Below are 7,528 nucleotides of genomic sequence, written 5' to 3' on the forward strand. Positions count from 1 at the left end.
TCTTTGCGTTTTAGCCTCCCCTGATTCAACAGCTCATCCAGCGAGCTGAATGCTTGCTTTCCCGACAGTGTCTTCACGGCTGACAGCTGATGCTATTATTGTGTTATATGCCCCCAGCTAAAAGTGAAACATCTTGCTATTTGTACCTTTAAATGATTTCACCAAAAGGGGGATTGTTAGCAGGATGTCAAATATAATCACTCTCTAAATCCCAACACCACAATCAGCTGATTCAACCTCATGTCTCCCACACAGACAGCAACGTACAGGGCAAATGGCTTCTACAACTACGCAATACTTGTTATTTTTCCTTAATGACAAAAAAAAAAAATATATAATGCTGCTAATCTCTGTCCTTAAAACACTGCTGTTATGGAAGAAAATGTCTTCTGATGACTCATGACTTTCATGGTAATCCGTAATGTGCTTTGCTTTCATGCCTGTAATTATTTTGTTGGGCATCATCACTGGATGATTTACTTTGAAATGTAACAGAGGTAGTGCACTGTGGTTGAACTGCAGAAAGAAAGAAAGGAAGAGAGAGAGAAAGGTCCTCTGAGAATACAAACTCCTTAGCCTTGCACACGAACCTTGATGCAGGGCTGCTGATTTGCTGTTGTGCCATACGTTGCCTGATCACTCAGACGACAGATGTATGGGGATGCTGTGTGATTCTGGCCTTGATTGGATGAGCTCAGTATGAGTTCTGTTCCCTGTGTGTACAGACGGCCTCATGACCCCTCCTCAGTAACTCAGTCATGGAAATTTATTTCATGTCAATTTGACCAAGGCCCTATATACCCCCAAATCCATACGGGAACTAATGTGCACAGCAGTGCATGACAGGTTAATCTCATGTCAACTCGCATGAACTCACACCAGCTGAATGACAGCTTTTCAATGAATTTATAATAAGTCATGCAGGGTAACATGGATTTCATAGTAACCAATTACCAGTTAGTATCAATTATAAGAATTGATCTGCAATTTAGTCTAATGATTGATAGATAATCAGCAGCCATAATAGAGCTTTGCACATAGCACACTCGTAGGCTGGCCTGGGGTTATTTTAACAAAGGTTTAACAGTTGGCTGAGGATTTTTCACACAAACTGTGTTTTTTAGCAAAGTACCCTTTAATCTAATTCACACAGCAAACACACATCATTGTTTCTTTTTTACACTCTCTTGAAGTCTTGAAAAACAGATTAATCATCAACCATTATCTTATAGCATTTGTAATGCTCCAGTTAAAGTATGGTGTTTACCAAATATTTCCAATCTAATATCAATTTAATGCTGCATTTTTCAGTGTTTCTGCACTGGTCACAGCAGAGACGTGGTACTGGTCAATGCAGTGTTTGCCACCACTTTATAAAGATACTATAAAGAATGGACGACTCCACTTTCCACGTTCCACCTTGTGCCAGTGTGAACAGCCCACCAAAATGTCTGAATAGACAAGAAACATTCATGCTAACAGTTATTATGCAGAATAACAGATTAGTTGTGAAGTGAGTTGTGAGTTATATTTTGGTATGCTACTTTGTACTATTTGGTACAAGGCAGCAATACATTTATTAGACCGTTATAGTTACTAATTACTTTGCAGTTTTTAAGATTTTATGTACAAAACATAATATCACTTTATAAAATATGATGGATTAGGATTAATCTACAATCAAACATATAACTATATATACTATAAGTACTTCTTATATTACTTCTGTACTTCTGTACTTCTGTTCTGCTGTACTTTCACTTTTGATACTTGCATTAGTACATTACCTGATAACAGTCAAGTTATTCTACTTAAGTAATATTTCAAATGCAAAACTTTAACTCGTAACAGAGTATTGCTTACTTTTATTGAAGTGAAGCACCTGAATACTTTTATAAAGGAGCCCATAAAGTATCGCCAAAAAACTTCCTCGTCCAAACCGAGTTTCACACAACCCCATATAACCCATGTTCACTTTGTTTGAAGTGATACTATATCAATGGGAACAACTGTTCATTATTAATGCAGAGTAAAAATAAGTGCAAACTTACCTATGATTCATATGTTAGGTCCTCCACACTGAAATTAATGAATGAAAATGACTGGGTCCAATCATTAAGTTAAGAAATTAATCAATTTTCTGGAGTATGTCCTCTACGACATGTTTAACCTCTCTTTGATGCAAGGAATACATTGCCATAGTCTGTTCACCCATGTAATTGGATCAGTATAACAGGTCTTGCAACAGAACTTCAAAATAATTGATCTTCCAAAGGACGAGTATAGTGCTTCCCTGTGTTTTAAATATCCATCAACTTACATCAGTAACAATTACTATAGTGATTACGATGACAGAGGATTGTGCTACAGTTGTCTTGGGCTATGATTTGATTATATTACCAGCGACAAAGGTAATGAAAGTCACACACTATTGATTACATCCGAGATAAACCTTCACAGTGGTGGTGTAAGATTTAAAGCCTAATTCGTCAGGAGAGAGAGGGTGTGTGTGTTTCCCTCTGTATTTGTGTGTCAAGTATCTTTACCGACTGCGCAATGACCTCGTGATGGTCATTAATGAAATGGCTCTAGGGGTTAACTGGATGCAAAGAGAGACCAAAGAGTGTTGTGAGCACTGCATGTGCTTATGTGTAAATGCGTTCACTATGTACATTTGCCTTTGAATTTCCTGTGACCAATTCTCCGTAAAAGCGGACATGTACCATATATAAACATTCACAGCATCCAAACACTATATGGAAAAGTCATATGGTGTGAGCGCCAGTGTGTGAGTGAGAAAACTCACACGTGTATGTGTGATCAGATAATGAGATCTGGTGTTTAAAGATTATCTGTAGAGTGAGGTTTCATGTGTAGATATGTGTGGAGAGAGGATTTATTTAAAGTCCTTTCATGGATTACATTCACTAAGCAGTACAAAACAAATGAAATGATGAAATGATGCCACTTCATCAGCACATTGTTGCACATTTGAGATCTTACAGGATTCACAGACAAACTACCAAAGTCTGCACATACACTCACACCTTTTCTCCATGTCATGCTATATGCAATGAATTTCTAATAATATTACATTTCGGTGTTTGCTCTCTTTGTGATGTGTGTTTGCACTGAAATCCACTGGGAAATGTCGGTAGAGAGTCTGCCTGTGAAACATCTGCTTTAGGACCACTGTGAAAGACAGATGTGGCCTGTGTGGACTTTTGTTTTCATTTTTGAAAGAGGACATAATCCTCAAGGGAGGCCTCAATAGTAATCACATGAAATATCTCAAATAGTTAACCCTTTAGAGATATTCTTTGTTTTTTATCCTTTGTTTATTTTTGGTCTTCCAGGAAACCTAAGAGACCAAAAATAACCTGGTGCAGAACTGTGATGGACGAGCCAGTGAAGATTAGGCTCGACATGTTGCATTTCTGCTGTTGTTTAGCAGCTTCCACTAATATAAATGGGGTGGACAAAGTAATAGAGATATCTGCCAGTATAACTAAATACAGTTCAACAGATCTGCAGACTCTAGCCTCCAAAATGACCACACATTTGAACCAACACCTCTCTAAAACAGTTCTAACAATTCAATTCTATTCAGTTTTATTTCATATATTCATACAAAAGTCATTCTCATTGCACTTTTCATATAGAGCAGTTTTAGACTGTGCTCTGTTCAATAATGTTCAAAGTGAGCCAGAATTCCCACAACTAACAAAAACTGAACATTACAACCTTCATAAATAAAGTTGGGTTCACAGTACCTATTTACAATGATGGATTCACTTTGTGATAAGAATGATAATATTACTGAATATGAGACTACTCCCTGCTGTCCTCATATTTATGTCGTTTTATTCACTGTGATAGAGAGTGCAATGTCGCTGTGAGCAGTGAAGGTTTGCAGTGGATGTCATGGCGATGCACTGAGCAATGCGCCAAGCACATAAGCTAATCTTAAAATTTCTCACGTTAAGTGAATATTACATTTTCTAATAGAATAAGACACATTTTGAGATGTAATATGATTTTTGCTATTGATTTGCAAGTGTGTTGTTTGAAGAAGTAAAGAACATGGCTCTAAGTAAAATGTATTCAGATAGATATTGTTGTGTGCAGGGTAATTGACTTTAAATTAAACCTAAAATGAACATCTATTTTCCTCTTCTAGGAACATGGATATTATCTGTAGCGACACTGGAGGATCTCATTTTGATTTAAATTGTTTGTGATTGGTAGAGATGGATTTTGTGATGAACCAATTTCAGAAGAGCTTTGAAATTTCAAAAGGGATAATGAGGTCACTGCGGCGGGCTTTGATGAAGGCGAAGAAAACATGTCTGTCGTTCCCAGCTCATGTGAAAAGTGAGCTTTGAAGGCTTACAAGTTTAGAATATAAAAGAGAAAATGAGACTGCATCTTGTAGGAGTTTAATTTAGTTAGCTCCAAGGTGCCTTTACTGTAAAAATATTTCTCTTTTCAAAGCTTACTATCTGTGGGAAAAGAAGGAAAAAAGGGGCAGTTTGTTGTCGACGTCAGGGATTTACTGCGACCACAAAATCACTAGTGGTTCTAATAAATCTCTGATTCACACCATGCAGCGCAAGCCTGGACTGTTATCTTTTGGAGTATCCTGGGTAAGTGGTCATTTTAAGCCAGAAAAAAGAGAAATCGCTTGGTTGAGTAGCTGAATTTGTTAGACTGGAAGAGTTAAGGGTCTGTTGGCAACTACAAGGGGTCTGAGGAAAAAGAAACAGACATGCTTCAACCCCCACTGCCCAATGACACCAGATGCATGAAAAGTTTGTAGCCCATAGTGGCTAATAACACACATATGGTGACTAAATCAGGAGTGTCTAACTGAATTATGAATGCTGGATCTCTCTGAATGAATATTTGAATGGATACAATGAATTATTTTGGCTAATTCTGAATATTTCAGTGTTCAAATTATGGAATCAACCATTAAACATTCTCATAGTTTCTCTCCTCTCAAGAAATAAAGAGGATTCAGTAACTGAGACACCGCCATAAGCCTCCTTGACTCGACTTTCCCTTTGAAGAAGTTTAAAGAATCAAATTAAAGAGGAAGCCCTGACTTTGATACTGCCATCTCAGCATGAACATTTTTGATTAGATCAGGAAAAATATCCTCCCTGAGGCAATTTGCTTTCCAATATATGTCCCGTATTTGCACGCTATGAAATATATGAGATTTTCTCTAGTTTACAGCCCTTCACAAAAGCTTAAAGATGCTCCTGGGCTCTTCATGGCATGTAGGTAATCGACAGCACAAGTTGGAATGTGTTTCTGTAAGTGTGATAGGATGATAAATATAGAGTTGGATAAACAGCTCCAGGGAGAAGCACTGTGAGATGCACGGTGATGTCATAAGCGGTATTGGACCAAATATGAGTCATCCACAAGTTTAGGAGCCTCGGTGATGAAAACATCAGCCCTAAACTAGGCTAATCCACTGAAATCCACAAATTCAAACTGTGCACACACAAGCACAGACACATACTTAAATCAAAGTGGTGCCTGCATAGATTATTTAAAATGAATTATATATAGAAGACTACATGTGCTAATACATGTGTGACTTACAAGACCTTACACTCTGTAGCTTATCAAACATGTTAATTTAAGGACTTTACACCTCCATGGATGCATGTGCACGCACAGATCACTGAGCTGCTATAAAAGTCTACTGAATTTTACAAATCCGCTTTGTGTAAAAAAAACTTTAGCTAAAGGAGAGATGGAGCAAGTGAGGGCAAGTTAGTGGGTGTCTCTGCATCAATAAGGTCCTCTTACTGCGACTCTATCCAGCTCCTTTTCTTTTTGTCTTCTGTCACTGTCTCCATTTCTTTCCCTGAAGCATGTCCTGACATCATGATAGATTACTGAGTAGGCCTACCAAGCACAAGACTACAAAGAGACAGAAAACAACTGCAAAAAGATGCAAAACTAGACTCAAAATGATTACAAAGAGATGCAAAACAACTGCAAAAACATGCAAAATAAACACTGACACAACAATGACAAAAACTACCTATGGAAAAAAACTACTATAACCACAAAGAGACCGTTCAGGCATAACATTTGTGCATCTGCTTTTTTATTTTCCCCTTCTCCTTCAGCTCCTTTTCTGCCTTATTTTTATCACCTACCCCACCTTTGTTCACCTTTGGGTGACCTTTCTTTCCATCTTTCTCTCTCTGGCACACTCTCTTTCTACATCTCTCTGCACTCTGTCTGTCTTTCTGAGACACAAGTGAGGACAGATCTCATCTCTGGCTGATTGAGTTACAGCGTCTGTCTCGCACACGCGCACACATACACTCACACTCACTCACACACACACACACACAAACACACAGTGAATGGCTTTGCAGGGTACTCAAACTGTGTTAGGATGAAACAGAGACAGACAGCTAATTATGACATAGACCTCCAACAGAGCTGCAGTCAGATAATCCCCTCTATTGATGACTACTGGCTCACTGCATGCTAGTTAGCTAGCCTGATGGCTACTTGGGCGTTTTGCTAGTTGTTTGGCAGATCTATGCTGAGTCTGACTGATTTTTATCCATCTTTCCATTATATATACAGGGTCACATGGAGATTGAGTTGTGATGAACGGAAGAAGAGACAACTAAAAACAAATTGAGTCCAGCATGTTGTGTACACGGAAGGAAAATTCCCTGCCAAATAAATGTTAAATTGAGACCAGAGCCTGGCAAGAAGAAATTGATAGTGGTTTTTTGGGTGACAGGTCAGAGTGTATGACTGGATACCTTTAAACCATATTGATCATAAGTAAGGATGTAACTGAGCTGATTATGCTGTGTCTTCAGGTTTGTTGACTGCTTAAATGTTCGCTGATGTGTGCAAAGCTTGGCAATCATTAAACTAAATGGCTGTTTGGATAGCTGACTGACAACACTGGACAGGCTGTTTAACAAATGTCCAAAGAGGATCATCAATTCTTAAATACATTAGCAGTAGTCATTGATCTGTCCGTGGGAGAGCATTTGTGGTAGACTTCCTTGGGTAAAATACAAAGGCAAATAGTGAAAAGAGAGACAAGCTATGGAAATGGAGGATGGTGCATACACAAACACACTATAACACTACTCCGTGTAGTGCTAAGTTATGCATTCCAATAATAAATTGAGAAAAAACAACAGGAAACATAAGACACCCAATAGATTTATTTATTTTAAATTGACCCACATTGTCTTATGAAAGGTTAGTGCAGGGCTCTCCTTTCACAGCAGGCCATTTCTATTTTTTTGTCTGACACGAGGAACAGATAGTGTGAGCTCTTTGTGTACTTTCTTGTGACTGAAGAAGATGGAAAGATGAGAGGGTTACAAAGAGGGATCTGGTACAAAAGTCCCACGGTTGGGATTAAGAGGCAGCAGACCCACGTGTTTGGTGGTGGTGGTGGTGGTGGTGGTGGTGGTGGGGGGGGGGTTCATCCGCTACTGAAACTTTTATGAGAGCTGCAATG

This window comes from Micropterus dolomieu, linkage group LG02, assembly GCF_021292245.1.
Source record: "Micropterus dolomieu isolate WLL.071019.BEF.003 ecotype Adirondacks linkage group LG02, ASM2129224v1, whole genome shotgun sequence".
Taxonomy (NCBI): domain Eukaryota; kingdom Metazoa; phylum Chordata; class Actinopteri; order Centrarchiformes; family Centrarchidae; genus Micropterus; species Micropterus dolomieu.